At 29.2% G+C, this 20374-nt stretch overlaps 1 protein-coding gene and 1 long non-coding RNA gene across 2 annotated transcripts in view; one reads left to right on the top strand and one right to left on the bottom strand.

Annotated features, from left to right (window-relative positions):
- Positions 1-20374, bottom strand: part of LOC142325690 (nephrin-like) — a 575430-nt gene that overhangs the window by 186759 nt on the left and 368297 nt on the right. The gene's annotated exons all lie outside the window — the stretch shown is intronic.
- The window catches only part of LOC142325094 (uncharacterized), a 99633-nt gene that overhangs the window by 58590 nt on the left and 20669 nt on the right, over positions 1-20374 (top strand). The window lies entirely within an intron of this gene.

Below are 20374 nucleotides of genomic sequence, written 5' to 3'. Positions count from 1 at the left end.
CCCTACATTTTTTTCTTTTAACACTTTTTCTGAAATATATTTTTTCACAAAAAACAGATTTTTTTATGAAATTTACAAAGTTCTCACAAATTGTTTTGTAATCAAAATTTATATTCTATTATGTATGGAATTTATTAGAGTATTATTAGCGATGGTATAATTGCAAGGAGGTTAACTAATAAAAATCAAATAAAAAAATTAAAAACTATAAACCAAATTAAAAACAATATAGTAAATATTAAAAAAAAAATAAAATAATAAAAAATGTTAAATTACCACTTAATTATTCAAAAAATTCATATTAAATGAATTTAAAATTGTTGACTCATTTATGACTTTATTTATTGAGTCATCATTATAGAGAAATAGTCATAAGCTTTATAAATAATTTCTCAAATATGAGACGTAAATCTATTCAATTATTAAGAATATTTTTAAAAAATTGGCAAGAAGAATCACAAATATATATGATATATATATATATATATATATATATATATATATATATTATTTTAATAAACTGCCTTTGAAAATTAAATTCTTGTTTCGAAAAATTATAAGAAAATATTAAAAAAAAGCTGTAAGCCTAATGAATTTCAATGAAGAGCCAATATTAAATAGATGAATGCTTATGTATATATAAAAGCTGACAACACAGATGTAGGACTTTCCCATCACGCGACTTTTTTTCTGATACACGGCTTACACACACAACTTAATTTAAAATATTTATTATTAGATAAATATTTTTTGTTTATTTAATCCAATGATTACTAAAGCGCGCGCGCATACCGTATTTCATTCGCGCGGAGATGGCGGTACTAGCGGCCATGCACTTAAAATACTTTTTTACACCTTAATTATTATTTAAAGAAAAAAAAATTAATGATATAATGATATTAATATTCTGTGTTATCCATTTATTTAATTCTACCGCTCACCTGTAACGTCACAACATAGCGGACAAGTACAAGAGATGTACGTCAATGCTACACTAGCGCTCCTTGTGGTAGGAGGAGGTACTATTGACGCAGTATACCACTTAGTCACTAATTTATTTACGGTAAACTAGCATAAATAAACACGCCATGTTTTGGCGTAGGGGTGCGATTTTTCAAAAATTTATTTTTTAATTGTTAAAAAATGTGCTTAAGAAAGAAAATGTGCTTAAGACCTTAATTTGGCAAAATCTCGAGATCCTGAGGGTGACCTTGTTCTGTAGCCTCATCACCTTGACCTTTTAAGTTGAAAATTTAATGGCATCAATGCCCCATATGTAGAAGTAATCTGAACAAGTTTGGTCAAAATAGGCCCAGTAGTTCTGGAGATATAAGGAGATTATAGTGCTGCACTAAACACACATACGTTCATACAAACATATGGAAAATTTCCATCCGGTATTTTGGGTTCCTTAGGTGTTAAATTGTCATGATAGGTGAAAACCGCATATGTTCAAATTGGACCGATTAGAATACTTTCTCTTCTACAGTTATAGCTCTGCTACAGCAAGTTATATATATATTTAAAAAAAAATTGTTATTAAACAAAAGGTTCCAAGAAAAAATATGGTTTCAGGTGATCGGAACCCCTACCCGGAAATTAGATAGGGGGTTCGCAAACTAATATACTCTAATTTTCTTGCGAAATTTTTTACTAATTTCTTGGCGAGCATGTTAGCTAAGATTTCCTGGTGTGCACTAATTGGATATAAAGTAATAATCTATTTGATACCTTAATCAGGAATATTCAAAATACTTGTATTTTAGATATTGCAAACTTAATATTCAAATATTATTTATTAATTTGTTACGTGTGATCATTTTAGTTTAATTTTTTTATAAGTTCCAGTTTCTATTCATCTTCTTGAAGAGACTTCAATTTAATTTTGTTTTAAATTACTTTTTATTCTTTAAACTACACATATCTGCCCTATTGATGGTCAAAGTTATTTTTATCACATTTAATTTTGTTGTAATTTTACAATTATTTTTATAGAACGACATAAAATTACTATATTTTAGGCATTTAAATCAATATTTAAATTATTTTTTCATACGTAAAGTGTTATGGAATATTTGATACAAATATACAAAAAGTTATTTAGAGAGAGTCTTTACTGTCAGTACAAAAAAATGAACCATAATTATTTCTATTCTATTATTTGAACGCCCCATAATTTTTACATTTTTTGTCATATCATTTAGGCAAAAATTATTAAAATTGATTTAAAATTAAACTTTATTTTGTGTAAATATCGAAATGTGTTATGATAATTTTTACATTTTCTTTCTTTCTAAAGAATATCCTTCTCCTATAAAAACACAACCACAAATTCTTCGGTAGGTATCAAATTCCAAATATTCATATTAATTAATATCACAAAGTACTGACATAAGGTATACTGCACTATTGAAATGCGAAGTGAATATATAAACAGAATCGGGGAGTGAATGAACAATCCCCAACAAGTTTGTTTAATCTAATACAGTCATTAAGTCAAAAGGCAAAATGTACTAACAGATCATGCCAACTTTATAAATGAATTTTATTTTGTGTTTGTTTATCTTTATAATTAAATTTTATTTTAGTTTAACGTTTAACTTTCCATCATTTACATAATGTATTCCTAAATGTTGCTGCATGTAACAAAAATGTGAAAATTGATGTCAAAATGTGATTGTAACAATTTACGACGTCCATATATAACAAAAAAATTAAAAACGAGGTCATAAACATCAAGCATAATAAATGGCAAAAAAAAAGTCTAGAAGTGTAACTAAGCAAATGTGGCAAGGTAGAAAGAAAAAATAAATGCTACTACGTTTACTCCATGATTGTATTTTGTAATTAATTGACAAATTAATAATTAGCGCAAATTCGTTTTCTTAAATTTTTTTTAAATAAGCAAAGCAAACAGGCCGAAATATTAATTTTTATTTCTTTATACGTAACCGAACCACGGGGTTGGTCTAGTGGTTAATACATCATCGAAAATCAGCTGATTTCGAAGTCTCGAGTTCTAAGGTTCAAATGCTAGTAACTACTTTTATACGGATCTAAATACTAGATCGGAGATAACGGTGTTTTTTGGTTATTTACTTAGAACATATAGCTTCTGTAAAGATCTACATGAGGGCAGCGTGTAGCAACCTCAATAACTGTAGATCTTCTCAGAAACTCACCAGGTTGGTCTAGTGGTGAACGGGTCTTTCCAAATCAGCTGATTTGGCAGTCGAGAGTTCCAATGTTCAAGTCCTAATAAAGGCAGTTACTTTTATACGGATTTGAATACTAGTTCGTGGATACCGGTGTTCTTTAGTAGTTGGGTTTTAATTAACCACACATCTCAGGAATGGTTGAACTGAGACTGTACAAGACTACATTTACATTCACACATATCATCCTCTGAAGTAATACGTGAACGGTAATTCCCGGAGGCTAAACAGGAAAAAAGATCTTCGCAGAAGCACATGTTCTCCTTTCTCTGTTTCAAAAATACTGATAGTTTATTGTTGTTAAAAATTTTATTATTTTGTTAATGTTATACTGAACATGATTCCATCTGAATCCAAATAGCTACTTAGTATTTTTATATAATATAAAGTGTCAATTTTGAAAATTTATACAAATGTTTTTATTTGTTGGAATAATTGGCGAATTAGACTCAAAAAGTTTAAAAGTATTTTTTTAAATATGTTTAAAAAATTATTTAATTTAAACATTTTGCTTCATTCAAAAACATATTTTAGTAAACAGCATTTATATGTATTTAATATTCGGTATGTTATCCTATTTGAAAGGCTAGATAGCCTTTTAAGGAGATGTAGCGTTTTAAAAAAGTGTAACAATAGGTTATTGAATAAATATCTTATACTAACAATATCATATAACGTAAAGAGCAACTCGCTTAAGTCGGGTAATTGTAAAAATGTAAAAAGAGAAACATTATCGCTTTGACACAGGCGAAGTCGAAGGATGAGCTGAGCTGTTATTAGCCTAACATTTGCTTTAAAGCTAAAATCTTTTTCTACTCCCAAACTGCAATGACTTCACGTTTTTTTTTTTTAATGCTTTCTTATATGAAGAAGTAAAAGAATTTTTCAGTATCAAAAGTTGAGCCGCACCACTTTAAATAACTTTATTTTCTCGACCGTTCCGTCAACTCAACTCACTCCCCATATGCAGGGAAATGAAAATTCGCTTTTATCATTTTACAAGCGAGATGTGTAGAAGTTTCTTTTTTTTACAACCCTTTACGTAAAGCCTAATTACTTTTTAAATTACCAACAGTGCCGTGTTTCAGAGACTGACAAAGAAACACCCGGCACTTTCTTTTTTTTCGCTTCATATTATTTCCCTGTCAGTTTCACACCCTCATATTCAAACGACAGCCAGTCACTGCATGCTCTTTACTCAGACTTGTTTGAAAACATTTCCCTGTCTTTTGCCGTTCGAGTTCTTTTTAAAAGTTTCCTTCTTTGTCAAACAAACTATAAAAAAAAAGAATTGAGATTTGAAATCTGCATTATTAAATGAAAAAACATTTTAATAAAGTATCAGGAAAAAGGATACCAAATCTGAAAGCCAATTTGTAAAAAGAAAAGAACTAATATAACATAATTATTATTAAATAATTAATTATACAATTTACTACTATGAATTCATACTGCAACCATGCCAAGATCAGAAAGAAAATAATTTAGTAAAACGAGTTTTCCTTACCATTTCAACAAAAACTTATGTAAAATATGTAATAATGAACTTTTTTCAAGTATAATTTCTAGGATAACAAATCTTATTCCGTTAGGAATAATATAATTTTTGTTTCCCATACCGTGAAATTTTTGAGTGCCGTTTTAGATTATAAATTCTCTCAGGAGAAATAATATGATTTCATCTACGATAAAATTTAACCATAAAACTGTTTCCCTTGGAAGAATCTTAATAAATATAAGCTTGTTATATTACCATTATTATTACACATCTATTCTTACATAAAATTCTATGATTATTTTATTTTCACCAGTAAATAACGTTTCTGGGGAAGGTAAATAAAATATTATAACACTACAAGTTAGAATACCGTAGTGGACTGGTTATTATAGGTTTACGCATTATACATATTGCAATCTGAACCGGTAAGTTACATTTAATTATTACAAAACAACATTTATAAATGGTAAAAGTAATGAATTAATCATAAAATTAATAAAATAACATATTAATCATGTAATTATAATTATTTTTTTTTTTTTATAAAATACCATTAATTATTATTATTTCTAAATACAATTGAAAAAATTATTTGAAATTTAGAAACTGTAGTATGAGAAAAAAATGATTCTTAAAAAAATTATTTAAATGAAAAATAATCTAGATAATAACAATTAATGAACAATAATACATGAACCTAATTTTTTCTGTCCAAACCGTCCCCGTTCTCTTTTTAGGCTTTTCGGCAAATTTAACACCGGGAAAGTTGTTATAATTTCCAGATCCTTTTCTGAGATGTTGCAGTACAATGCCTGCTTCTTTGATGTTTTGAAGCACCTCAGTGAGCCACACTGGTTGCGTTTTTAGCTTTAGCAATCTTTCCAAGAGTTGTTTACTTTTCCTTAATTCCTCCAAACGCAAGAGGTGGCCAAAGAATTTTATTCTCTTCTTTCTCATTTCTTCTGTAATTGGTGTAATGACCTCATAGATTTTATAGTTTGGGAGTAATCTCCACTTTCCTTCCACCAAGTTTACCCCGCTAATACAGGTCCTTACGATCCTTCTTTCTATTTTGTCTAATTTTTCAGTTCTCGATGCTATCTTGATTTGACCCAGCGTTTCACTCCCATACATTACTACCGGTTTGATCACCGTATTATAGTGTCTTATCTTGGCTTGTTTGGAAATGCATTTCTTGTTATAGGTGTTTCGTGTGACCACTTGTGCCATTGCTAGTCTGTGTGCTCTTTCTTGCCAGACTATTTTCTCGTTTAGATTCCATGTGATGGATTCATATAAATATTTAAATTTTGATACTATTCTAATTCTGCGACCATTGATTTCCAAATGTTTCCGCTGTGTCTTTCTAGTGAACATTGCTTTTGTCTTCTCGTACGAGATCTGAAGTCCAATTTTCGCTGAGATAGAGGCCAATGATTCTATCTGGTGTTCAGCCTCTTCCTCTGTTTGTGCAAGGAACGCTAGATCGTCTGCGTAGGCCAAGGCCTACGTTGTTAAATTTACTTCCAATTTTTACTTTCTCTGGATTTTGTTCGTACCAATGTTCCATGATGTATTCTAATGCGCAATTAAACAGTAATGGTGAAAAACCGTCTCCTTGCCTGAGACCAGTTTTTATGTCAAAAGGTTCCGATATCTCCCCCCTAAACTTCACCTTCGACCGGGTGCCCGCCATCGTCAGCTCCAACATTTTCACCAGTTTTATTAATATAATAAAATGTTGGACCCTAATTTATTAATATAATAAAAACATTATTATTTGGTTTTCTAACTGCTTCGAATAGTTTTGGAGAAATTTCCGTATCTTTTTCCACAGTTTTTATTATAATATGATAATTTAGTAATAATAATAATAATAATAATAATAATAATAATAATAATAATAATAATAATAATAATAATAATAATAATAATAATAATAACAATAATAAAACACTCGATTACTAAAACTAAACCAATTCACTCACTGAAGTAAAATGAATTGCTATAATTCATTTTTTTTACTCTATTCCAATGTCTTACACAATAAAAAACTGTTTCTTAACAATTGAATATATTTTAATTAATGTATTACGCTAAAAAAAAACGGTTCTGAAGAACAGAAATCTCTGCAAAAGTATTCGACAAAAACAGAAGAAAAAACGTGAAATGATTTATTTTTAATTAGTGTTTTAATATATTTATTTTGCTATTCGTACTGCATAACAAAAAATATGATGCAGAATAAAACACTAAGGTTTAGTATTAAGACTAACTGCAGAGGCGTGCCTACAGCACGCCCTCCGAGCGGGACACACATACATACAAATGCCCTTTAGTAGGATAGGATTACTTTAATAGAATTTTCATATTTATTTACTATAATCAACAATAGTCATGGTAACATAATAGAGAAGGCAAATTATCTTCCACCAAAATTTTGTAGAATTACTTCTACAAAAATTCGTAACAACAATTGAACCATTAAATCAAAAACTGGTTCAGAGTATACCTTCAACAAAGAAAATTTCTTTACTAAAGAGTTTTCTATTCTTTTTCTACTAAAAATTTTGATATCTAGGTGTGAAGTACTTCCAGTTTGTAATTTGAATCCCTATGCATTTTTCTATTAAAACTTTCCCTTGTTCTTTGAAATGAAATGAATAATATATCTGGTGGTAATGTTGTATAAGTCTGTTATTAATAGTAGAATAAGAATAACGAAAGAACAGATTATATAAAATCTAAATTATTTAAATAATTTATTAAGAGAAAAAAGGCTAATGACAAAAGGGAAGAAAGTGAAGAAGAAAAATATAAAATTTCTGATGTTGGGACTATGCCATGATATAATACGTTTATTATTTGAATTAAATAATATTTCTGACGTTTTTAATTTCTTTTTTTTAAATTGTCATGTTTTATTATTATTCGTAACATAAAGTTACCTCAAGTGTTTAGCCTAATAAACATTTTAAACCAATGTTAAAACCATATTTTATTAATTTTTAGTTGATAAAAAGTGTTATTTATTTGCTCTTATTTTTAGTAGACAAAAATTTCCGAATATTTCTTTAATGTATTTCCAGTGAATCAATTTACTACTTTTACTTTTGCGCAGTATACGAACAACTAATTCCATCGTTTCTCTCTCATTCTGCACTTTCACTTTTCACGATCTTGTCAGTCCCATTCCTCCAGGTGTCTCTGATCTGTAGTTAAGCGTATTTACTTTGCAATCAATTCTTTGCCTGTCCTCTACTCCTCACTTCCGTTGGTTGCCGGTTCCACGCAACCATGAATGAAAGTTGAGTATCCAACTTTTATTCATACGTCTCTCATGTCCATACCAGACCAACTTCAAAGGGAGTCGACTAGAGAATCTTCTACACCCGTTGGCGCCCTTATTTATTCATTTTTAATATGTTGCAATCAACTCACATTTCCTCTTCTAGAAATATATTTCTAAGCCTTTAGACGACGTTCTAAATCTCTGGACAACTTCTAAGTCCCTGCACCATATGTGACGCAGATCTCAAGAAACGTCTTGTAACTTTTTATTTTTGTAGTTTTATTTTTTATAGATTTTTATTCTACAGGACTGAATTAGTACTTCACTGATAGTTCTATTATGGATTAATATATATTTAAAAATTTCTAATCGTATTAATTTATTCGAAATATTCAAATTCATTATAGCAATATTTTTTAAATTATAGTTCTTGTATTGCTATGCGGCGCAGAAATATGAAAGTACGATGAAGTATGATTACGGAAAACTATGTATCTTTTGCCGAAATATATTAGAAGAATGGGGAAAAAAGGATTGGAGATATATAGAATTCAAATGGTGGTCATAATATCAATTTATGAAACAGCGAGGTATTGTGCAGAAGGTGAATCTTAAACAGCTGAGGTAGCGGTGACATATTCTCCATAGCCCTTCTGATAGCGTTCTTCATGGTTCAATCGAGGAACCAGTGACCAGATAGCTACTGATTGTATAACTTAAAAGAAAGTAGGTAAATAGGATCCTAACTCGTTGATCCTGGACACGAGGGAACATTAGAGGGATATAGCTAAAAAATAGGCGGCAGGTAAGGAAAATATGAGGACCGCCGCAAATATGAAGATTTTTAGAGTTCTTCCTTGGTTTTAAAGTAGTATTTTTATCGAATAATAATGTTAGGAAATCACATGATTTTGTCTTATTTGAAATCCTTTTTTCATAAAATTTTATTAAATACCTTCATTTAAGTTTTTGATTAGAAAGAAATGATGTACATTGTTCTCAATTTGGTTTTTAATTTTCATGTTCACCTAATATCATTTCTACAATAAAAACAATTTGATTTCTAGTCATTATGGAGTTACATAGGCTCTAAAAAAACAACCTGCTTTTCTCCTAAACAACAAATTATTTCCCTTCCAATAAATGTATTGGGATAAAAACATGATAACTAAAAAATCTTTTAAATAAATTTTTATTTTAATAAATAAAATAGACTGAATGAACAATGCGTATAATTTACGACAGGTAAAAAATCTAATATATCAAAGATTGGTTAACTCGGGTTCGAGGTGATAAAATTAATAAGTTATAATAATTGTACCTTGTTTTGCGTATTGAAAAATTCATTTAGTTTTATAGAATATTAAGAATAAAGTGATATAATATAATAAGGACAGAAACATGCAAAATAAATATACCACTGCAAATTTACCAAAAGATAAAAGTATGATTAGGAGAGATAAAAAAAGATTCTGAATAGTTCGCAATTATTTAATTTTTAGGCGTTGTAACACGGATATTCATCAGATGATTTGAAAAGTAAAAGACATTACGACCAAACACGGAATAAAAATGAATGTTAAATAAATAAAAGAAATAAGAATAGGAGATTATAAACCAAGGAAAGTCTGCGTAAATTAGGCAAGTAAAACAGAGCAGTAACATCTTAACAGAAGATTTGGTAAGTGAAAATGAAATAATAACATGCACAGCGATGATAAAGGAAGGATTTAACTGAAAAAAAAAATTATATAATAAGATGGATTTACAAATTGAGGATGCCTTTTGTAAAGAGTTTCGTTTAGCTTATACTTCTGTACGGATGTGAAACATGTACACAAAGAAGAAGAGGAAAAAAATGCTCGAGACATCCAAAATGTGACAATGGAAGAGATTGGAAAAGAGAAAGATAGAGATTAAAAGTAAAGGTTGGACAGATAAAGGGATATTTTAAGAAGAAATGAGGAGAATTAATGAGAATGGAAGCTTAATAAAAACAATTCAGAATTGGAATGTTAACTGGCTGGAATATATCATGAGAGGAGAAGGATTGATGAAAACTATTATTGAAGGAGCTTTGAAAGTTGAAAGAAAAATAGATGTGAAAAAATAAAAATTATAGACGATCTAAAAGGAAATGAAGGCCATGGAGAAACTGATAAGATGCACGTGACTAACTTGCCTCAAGGCATAAAAATCATAATGTACTCATAGTATTTGTACTCATAATAAGTACAAATCAAGACAAGATTTTACTAAACGTTCGAAAGGCGTAAAAAAATTTAATTATCCTCAAACGAACATTGATATGAAATTTCCAGAAATTATCATGTTGTCAATATTAATATTAATTTTTTTTCTATTAATAATGTTAATTCAATTTTATATCATAATTATATTATGAAGATTATTTTTTTAAGTATAATTTAAAAAAATATATACTCTATTCAAATCTAGACAAAAAGAGTAATACGCTGGCTTTTTATTGCTTGATTTTTAATGTTATCACGATGTTCGTTAGAATTTCGCCGGTAAGAGTCCGCAGAACTGGACGGCATGACGAAGTAACGAACTATGTTTACAGTCCTAAACATGACCTAACCTAAAAGTGAAATGAAAATGGGGAAAAAATAAAAAAATAAGCATGAAAACACATTTTAGTTTAATTAGATTTGTAATAAAGAATACTTTCAAAAAATACCTCGAATTTTGTTAGCCAACGTTTTTTCTTCCATTTGATAAACCGCGGGACTCAATATGTCACTTTTTCTTCGAAAGGTGGGTTTACGAATCGTGCCGCTAGGTAGCAGTACTTGATAGTACTAGGTAGCGTACAAAAACTTTATAATAGACATGAAATAATAATATTTAGAAGAAAATATACTACAGTTTGTTTTAATAATAAATGCTCTATGTATATGAAAGTACTAAAGTTGAAACAATTTTTTTTAAATCCGATCACTTCATTAAAAAAAAAGTAAAAGTATTAGTTTACAAGAGATTATAACTGCTAATAAAACACAAAATACACGAACAGCAGGAAATTTCTACAAATGTGGCAACAAAGATTTGTTACATAAAACAGAAATAAATTCGATTGGTAAAATTTTTATTCTGCAATTAGAACTATTTGAACTAATTGATGGAGAAATAAAAAAAAATTAATTTAATAATAATAATAAAAAAGTGTGTGCACTGATACGATAAAAATTGAGGGTTACACTTGCAAAGTAATAAGTGCATTATTACATCACGGATCTTCGATTCGTGAAGGTTATTATACCAGTTTTATTAAAAAAGGAAAAATATGGTATGAAGTATATGATATGACTATCAAAAAAGAAAATTGGCCGACAAATTAAAAAAATATATTTGTTTGTTCAACAAAGGCAATAAATTTTAATAATAAATCCATAAGACAACAATCAGTAATTTATAAAATAAAAAAAAGAATAATCTAACAAAACGCAGTGACATCCAAAAAAATTGCAATGAAATTGTAAACGTACAGTAAGTCTCACAGATACGAATATAATTTCTTCCGCTCAAAACACAAAAATTTCTGTTATATAAATAAAACTGTTTTTAATAAAACGATACTGATATCAAAAAACGTAAGACACTACATTTCTATTATCAAAATCTGTTATTAATTATGAATTTTGTTTAAAAAAAATACATGTTAAATATAAGTAATAGATAACAAATACACAATAACAATACAGATATACAATACAATGACAAATATAATACAGATATACAATAAACAATGTTTAAGCGTTCCATACAATAAGCAAAAAATAGAAAAAAATGTTACAAAACTCCTACCGGCCCGATTTCATTTATTAAACAACGAAATTGGGCCAGTAATAAATTTTTCTATTTTTTTATTATATGGAACGCTTAAACATTGTATATTATCAGTTATTGTATATCTGTTGTCTATTACACATATTTAACATGTATTTTTTTTAAACAAAATTCGTAATTAATAACAGATTTTGATAATAGAAATGTAGTGTCTTACCTTTTTTGATGTCAGTATCGTTTTGTTAAAAACAGTTTTATTTATATTACAGAAATTTTTGTTTTTTGAGCGGAAGAAATGATACTAGTATCTGCGAGACTTAGTGTACGGTTTATAATTTCATTGTAATTTTTTTTTTGGATAAATTAAATAACCATATAAAATGAATAAAAAAGAAACAAAATAAGAAAGAAATATAATATGGACTCACGTAAGTACGGACATATAAAAAGAAAAGAAAAAAATCAACGTCGTATAAGCGAACAGAAACGATTTTTTTTGTAGAGATGACCAGATTAATGTTATCAAGACGATGCAGGGATTTCTATATTCACTGAAATAAGATTTAAGATTGAACTTCCTTTTGAAAGATTTACCAATCCTACATAAAATACATTAGAAAAAAGGAACCTTAGACGGTTAAAACCTTCAGGCGCTGAGGGAGATATTGCTTGACGAGCAATCGTATCTACAACAGAGTATCAAGTTAACTTAGGTCTACCTGACTAGAATGAAGTAGATGTACTTCCGATCTCTGTAAACGTTATTTCTGTCTCATTATTGGCAGTAGTTAATGCTGTTATCCTTTCCGATGAAAAGGATTATTTTTTTTACTGATAAAACGCATAACAATTTATAAATAATAACGAAATTAATGCAACTGCAGTGAAAAAAATTTTAGGGAGTTAATTTAATATTTGAATATCTTCATAACGTTTTACATACAAAAAACTGGTCTTTCAATAATTAATTTACTCGATTAAGGAAACTGCTTAATTTTTTAATGCGATTCAAAATCTGCTACATGATCAATATACACGTACATACACAAAAAAAAGAAAAAAATGGAAGCGTTTAAGGGTTATGTGTAGGGAGAAGTTGCCTGAATTGAGCCGCCGTTTTGGACCACCAAAGCAACAGTCAAGAAATTTTTAGAAGTTTGGTTGGCAACAGTAGTTTCTTTGATAGGCAGGAATATAGTTCCTCTATTTGTTCCTTACAAAATTTATTTTATTATTATTTTTATTAATTTTATTTTTTTTTTAAATTTATTTATTATTTTATTTGTTACTTTGTACCGATTACCGTAGTAATCACGAGTGAAAGATTTTGAGAAGTGTGATCATATTTTGTATGTATTTCAAGAACCCTACTGACATGACACCTAAGTAAAGTAGCATATTATTATATAGCAACAAAGTAAGTTTATCTAGCTTTATAATGGTAGTATTATTCTTGCAAATTATTTTGTAGCATTATTTATTTTCGGTCTGGAATGAACCGTTCCATTCCAAACAATCGATACATTACGTTGAAAAGATACTTTATTTTACGTCTTTTAAGTAGATTTCATAAGAAAGCTACTTATAGTAATGGATACCATGATTCGACTTCCGGAAAATTTCGACATATCTTCGCGTTTCACATCCCTCATATCCCAAAACCACCGTCAGTTCAAAATTTTATACAACTTTATATATATATTTCTTGTGTGCGTGTGTATGTCACTGAACTCCTCCTAAACGGCTGGACCGATTTTGATGAAATTTTTTGTGTGTGTTCAAGGGGATTCGAGAATGATTTAGATTCACAATTTGGTCCACTGGAAAATGTTTTTTTAATTAATTTTTTATTTATAAGTAGTTGTTGATTTTGGAATGTTTTACATTGGATCCGGCAGACTGCGCTACCATGGCAGTATCGAATATTCAATAATATTCTATTTTAATTTTAGTTTGTCCCGACAGTTGGTGCTGCGATCAAATTGAGAAAAATATTTGGTAATTTTGTGTTATTATTCTGTTACAAAAAATCGCGAGAAAACAGTTTTTTAATAAATAAGAGGCTAATAAATCAGATGGACATGTAAACAAAGGAAAACCAATCAGATCAATGAAAGATGGCCGCTGTCAAACACAACGACCAATCACAAAGAGCCCGTATGGCCGTTGCCAATGTAAACAAAATCTCAACTGATTAAGTAACAAGTAGGTAGGACTGCGATCGCGTTTAGAATTGTGCGCGTATTGAGAAATACTATATTATATTATTATTTATTGAAATAACGTTTTAAAAAATGTTTTTTTAATTAATTTTTTATTTATAAGTAGTTGTTGATTTTGGAATGTTTTACATTGGATCCGGCAGACTGCGCTACCATGGCAGTATCGAATATTCAATAATATTCTATTTTAATTTTAGTTTGTCCCGACAGTTGGTGCTGCGATCAAATTGAGAAAAATATTTGGTAATTTTGTGTTATTATTCTGTTACAAAAAATCGCGAGAAAACAGTTTTTTAATAAATAAGAGGCTAATAAATCAGATGGACATGTAAAAAAAGGAAAACCAATCAGATCAATGAAAGATGGCCGCTGTCAAACACAACAACCAATCACAAAGAGCCCGTATGGCCGTTGCCAATGTAAACAAAATCTCAACTGATTAAGTAACAAGTAGGCAGGACTGCGATCGCGTTTAGAATTGTGCGCGTATTGAGAAATATTATATTATATTATTATTTATTGAAATAACGTTTTAAAGTGTAATTAAAAAATATACATTGTGCAAATTTGTAAGGTACAGTATTGAAGTGAAAATGTTTTTTTAATTTATTTATGTGTTGTTGATCTTGGGATGGTTAAGGTTCACAATTGGGTCCGTTAGGCAGCGTGTGGGTCTGGTAGGCAGAGCTGCGATCGCGTTTTAGAAGTTTTTTCTTTTAATTTTTGATTTATCAGTCAAACCCGGTAGTTGGTGCTGCGATCGGAATCTAGGAATTTTTTTTCTTGTGTTGCTTTTTCGCATATCAGTTACTTGCGTCGTAGCTTAGTGTTGTTCTTACATTAAAATTAGTATTTTTAACGGACTACTGTGTTTAGAGAATAGTTTGAATTAAATCCAATAGGTAGTGCTGTTCTGATAATTGGATTTATTTACATTCTGAATTTTATAAAGCTAAAGGTGAAATTTTATAAGGTTCCGTAATGTTTTGTAAGTTTCTTAATGTTCAGTATTAATTGTAATGATTTTGCAGCTACAACACTTTTCGTTAAAAAATTATTTTCCACCGAATACTGTGATTAGAGAGTGGTGTGCTTTAAATCCGATAGGTAGTGCTGTTCTTTTGCCATTTGGATTTATTTACATTCTGACTTGTGAAAGGTTAAAGTGAAAGGTTAAATTTTGTTAAATTGCTAATGTTCAGTTTTTAAGGTTTTATGAAACTTTCAATTGTTGTCATTTAATCTGTATGTATACTCAGATCTAGCAATAGCGAAGCATTGCCGAGTCTGCTAGAATTGCGCGGTTATGGAAATATTATATTATATTATTATTTATTGAAATAACGTTTTAAAGTTTAATTAAAAAATGTACATTGTGCAAATTGGTAAGGTGCAGTATTGAAGTGAGTATTTTAGATGATTTTTCATTAATTTTAATGATGTATACACGTACATTCAATAACAATCAACTTAACCTACAAATTTAAATTGTCAGTTCTCATTTGATTCTATGCAACTTATGAAGTATTGAACGACTCTTTGAAAATAAAAATTTAAGTTTGTAAAATAAATTATAACATTTATAAAATTAAAATATGAGTTACTTATAATATAGTTTAAAGTATATTTAAAAAACTGAATTTATAATGTTTTAGCTGATTAATTTTATAAAACGTTTTCAATATAACTATGGGTTCTATAACCATCCAGCCGTTTAGGAGAAGTTCAGTGACATACACTCACACACAAGAAATATATATATTTCTTTGTGAATAAATATATATATATATATATATATATATTTTTCGTGAATGAAGCAAAAGTATTAGAAAGGTTACCAACATTTTAAAAAAAATATATAGAGAAAATGTTAGCCGACCATATTCATAAATTTCAAAAAAACGTTTAATGGCCTGACCATTAATGAAATAAGAAAATTGGCTTTTGACGTCGCAGCAAAGTACTCGTTGCCTCACGCGTATAAAAAAAAGGAAAGGACTAGGAAGAAAAAAATGGTTTTACTCATTTACGTGAAGAAACAAAATCATGTCTCTTCGCAAGGCTGAGAATATATCATTTTCAAAAGTAAAAGGCTTTAGTAGAAAGGGTTTAAATTATTTTTTTGATCTTTTAGAATTGTGGATAAAAATAAAATAACTACGTATACCATTTTCAATGAAGATGAAACGGGATGTTATACAACACAAAAATGCCCTAAAAACATAGTTGGGCTGAAAGCTGAACGGCAAATCTCACAATTACAAGCAGGAGCGTGGCATTAATAACACAGTGATTGTTAGTGTCAGTGCTGGGGAAGTTTTTATTCTATCTATGATAATCTTCAAGAGGAAAATATTGAATGACGATTTAGTGAAGTTGGTTCTCCAAAAGGCAGCTTTCTTAGCATTTCGGAATCTGGGCACATCAACAAAGACTTGTTTCCGAAAAAACAAAGAGTTTATTTTGGCCGAAGCATTATTGAATGCACATTAAATGCAGCAAGAATAATAAGGTAGTATTGTTCTTGGATGGGCATACTATTTATAGTAAAAACCAAGAAGCTGCTGAGTTTGCTCGGAAAAATGGATCATATTGGTGCATTTATCCGGACACACAACTCACCGTTGCAACCGTCGGATGTTGCCATGTTTGGCTCATAGGAGGCATATTTTACTCAGGCATAAGAATCATTTCTACGTCAATATAGGGCGATAAAATCAACCAAACACAGGTTGCCTGCTTACTGAATGAAGTCTGCGGCAGAGCAAATACAGTTGGAAATGTAAGAGTGCTTTTTGTTCTTCTGGAGCCTGACCTGTACAGAGACGTGTTTTCAATGATTTACACACTTCACAGCTGCTGTCGCTTTATTAAATCCCATGGCAGGAAACAGTGGTTTGACATAACTTGCGAATTTAAATATTATACAATCAGAAATCGAACCATTCGCCGAGCGAAGTACATCCACAACCCGATAACAAATATTTTGAAAGAAATATCTCCATTGCCGACAGAAAATCTACAACAGAACAAACCAGGTAGCAGAACAAGGGGATGAGGTGTAGCACAAAAAGCCGGGAAGATCACTCTAATAACCAATATAAAGACCAACTACTTGAATCTAAAAAAAAAAAAAAATTCGGCCGGTGAAAAACAAAAAAAAAAAAGATTAAGAAAGCTACATTCTCGGAAAAGCAGGTAAAAATCTTTAATAAAGAAAACATCTAATTTGGATTCTTTGTTAGAAAAATGGAGGAAAGCCAATGATCCAGTGTATGGACTGTCGCATTTGGTTCCATACAAATTGTGCAGGAATTACCGCTAGCATAAAGGAATTTACTGCCTATCGTGTAAAACTTAATAAAGTTTCGTCTGCAACAAGTGTTTTCATTATTTTATTATTATTTTTTTTAAATCTTTGTACTACTTAGCTTCATTCTATTTTATTATTCTGTAAACAATGTTTTTAAAATATTTTTATTGTATTTGTACTGTCACTAATAATATGTCGTGAAGCTTTATTATTATTATTATCATTAAAATTTTTATTAATTTTTTTTGTCATTGATTTAGACAGTAATCATTCAGTTCTTATAGAGACGTTGTAGCGGACGGATGTTAACGCTTTCTATGTAACTGTGTGGTCTCTTGTAGTGACTATTTAACCCTGTTAATAAATTCAGTACGTATTACGAGAAAAGTTTATTAATTACATTAGATTACATAATCCTGCTTTAATCGCTAAGGAAGATTCGTGTAATGTGTGAAATAAAATATTTTCGAGCATTAAAGAAATCATAGAATGCTGCGTTTGCCGATACGAAATATTTTCGATCACGTCGGATGGTTTCTTTGAATAGATCAAATTTGTCTCTTTATTATTTAATTTTTATATTTGTAATCTGTTAATTAAAAAAAAAAAATAATAATAATAAATACACTAATCTGTGTGGAAATTATTGGGTATTTTATTTCTTCCATTGAAACTCTTTATATGTTGTTAATTTTTGTGGCAGGGTGAACTGAATGTCAAGCGTTCCAAATTCGACAACTCTCCCCTAAAATAAAAAAAAATAAGATTTTTTAAGAAATTATTTCTTAAAACAGCTATTTATTCGCAGGTGTTTAATTTATGTGCCACGAGATTTGAAACTTGTTTCGTGAATACCACAGAGTACTGCCACATTTTCATGATATCCGTTGAAAAACTGGACGAAATTGAACTATATCAAAGGTAATTTCAACAGGATATGGGCTATATTTCATGGGAGTCCATATCTTTGATGAAATGTTTCTTTGATGGCCACATCATCTCCAAGAACTACTGGCACCGGAATCACCCGATTTAAGTTGCCAGATTTTTCCTTTGTAAATATCTGAAGGCTAGAATATGTAATACACCTCTAGGGTATTAGATGATTTGAAAACAGTATATTTCAACGTACGGATGGGATAACGCCCAATTAACGCTTAAGAAAACAGTACGGTATGTTTATCTTTATGTGTGTTTTGAGATGAAAGGAGTATATTTTCAACATTTGATGTAATGGCAAAATATCTCTTGAAGATAATGTTGATTTTAAAACCAATTAAATGTTAGTAATCCATTATTGTAAAATAAACAAATAAACGAAAAGTAAGTTTAATATGAATACCCCAGTATGTTAAAATAATCAGAAATTACGTAAAACTAATTTTATGTTGTTGATTTACGACTAATTTTATAAAATTCAACGTCAGTTAAGTGGAACTGCGTATGTGAAGGAATGGTATTTCGGCCATTTGCGATTTCAGATACCGGATGTTATTGTGACTAGCTTTGTTAATTCGTTTCATGGAATTACTTACACTTCTGTTTACTGGGTATTATGATAATAATCGTCTAATTTAAGATATAATATATCTGAGTAAGGTTTAAAAGTCCTTAATTATAATTACACTGAACTCAGACAACAATAAAGGACAGAACAATATGACATAAATAAAATAAAACAAAAACACAACGGAAAAAGATGTAAAGGGCTTACTTAGTTCTGCATTAACAACAGATAGAAACTAAAAACAACGGGACACGAATAAAAATACAAAAAATTGTACTAGTTGTAATGATCCTCATTTAACAATTTTAAAAGCAAAAACGATTAGCATAATTAAAATGGATGTATATGACGCTTTCCACCTCGTTAAATCATAGTTTACCATATAAAAGCAGTGAAATATAACGTTAATAAAGATCTAAACAAAATATACTGTGAAAGATGGTCGAAACAAAGGAAACGCATCGAGGCTTTCACAGATTTCTCTTCATTTTGAAAAATCTTCTCACACCCATTCATTGAATAGAGTTGCGAATAACCTACTAATCGGTACACTTAGTTTCCAAATACGTAGTATTTTTAATTGAAAATTCTGTTTTCATAAGATAATTTTTAATTTATATACCATCATGCTCTTATAAAAACTTTGTTTACGATCATTGAAAAGATTTTCAATGAATATTTTCATTGAACATTATTTCAAATTATCAATTTCCTGTACTGCTCGTGCGATCAGCAATCCTGAAAAATACATGGTGATGCTCTTGACAAAAAGACCGTAATCAATAATAGGTTTATGTGTAATCATTGTGTTTGTATGAGTGCAAGCGCGGATTTTAATCATATTTTATAATATATAAAATATTAATATTTAATTTTTTATAATTGGATAAGACATAATAATACTAAGACTAAAAAGAATATATGTAGAAAACAGTTAATATATACAAATAATTTATTTGTATAAATAAATTACAAATTTTATTTACATAAAGTGGAAAAAAGATTAGGCTAAATAAATAAATGAAAATAAGATAAAATTAAATTAAAAAATGTTTTTTTTACAAAAAATTTAAATCTAGAAATTTAAAAGAAGGTTTAGATTTTAAGGAAATCTTTTGTAAAAATTTTTTTGAGCATGATCTTGTTTCATAGCAAACAGTTACTTAATTTATAGTGGAGGTGTTTAATCATAATTCACATACTATTATACAAGAAGAATCCTATCACCACGGAAATTCTCATCAAATAATAAGCCTTGAACTGTGTTTCCTCATAAAAAAACACTACATTGAAAAAAGTGAATTTTATTAAAAGCTTTTATATTAACTCGCTTTAGGAATAATCAAATCTTGCAACTGCTATATCTTTTGATCTATCGTATGAAAATCAATGAAATTTGGTACACTTATGTAACTTCGATGACAATACAGCACTACGGTGTCAGAATTTGATATGACTCACCCCCACGCACCGCGCGTGGGTGCGTAAATACGGCAAATGTCTATAAATACTTATTC

This window comes from Lycorma delicatula, chromosome 5 (assembly GCF_047948215.1).
Source record: "Lycorma delicatula isolate Av1 chromosome 5, ASM4794821v1, whole genome shotgun sequence".
In the NCBI taxonomy this organism is placed as follows: Eukaryota; Metazoa; Arthropoda; class Insecta; order Hemiptera; family Fulgoridae; genus Lycorma; species Lycorma delicatula.
The sequence above is the reverse complement of the archived record's forward strand: the minus strand, read 5'-3'. Positions and strand labels throughout refer to the sequence as shown.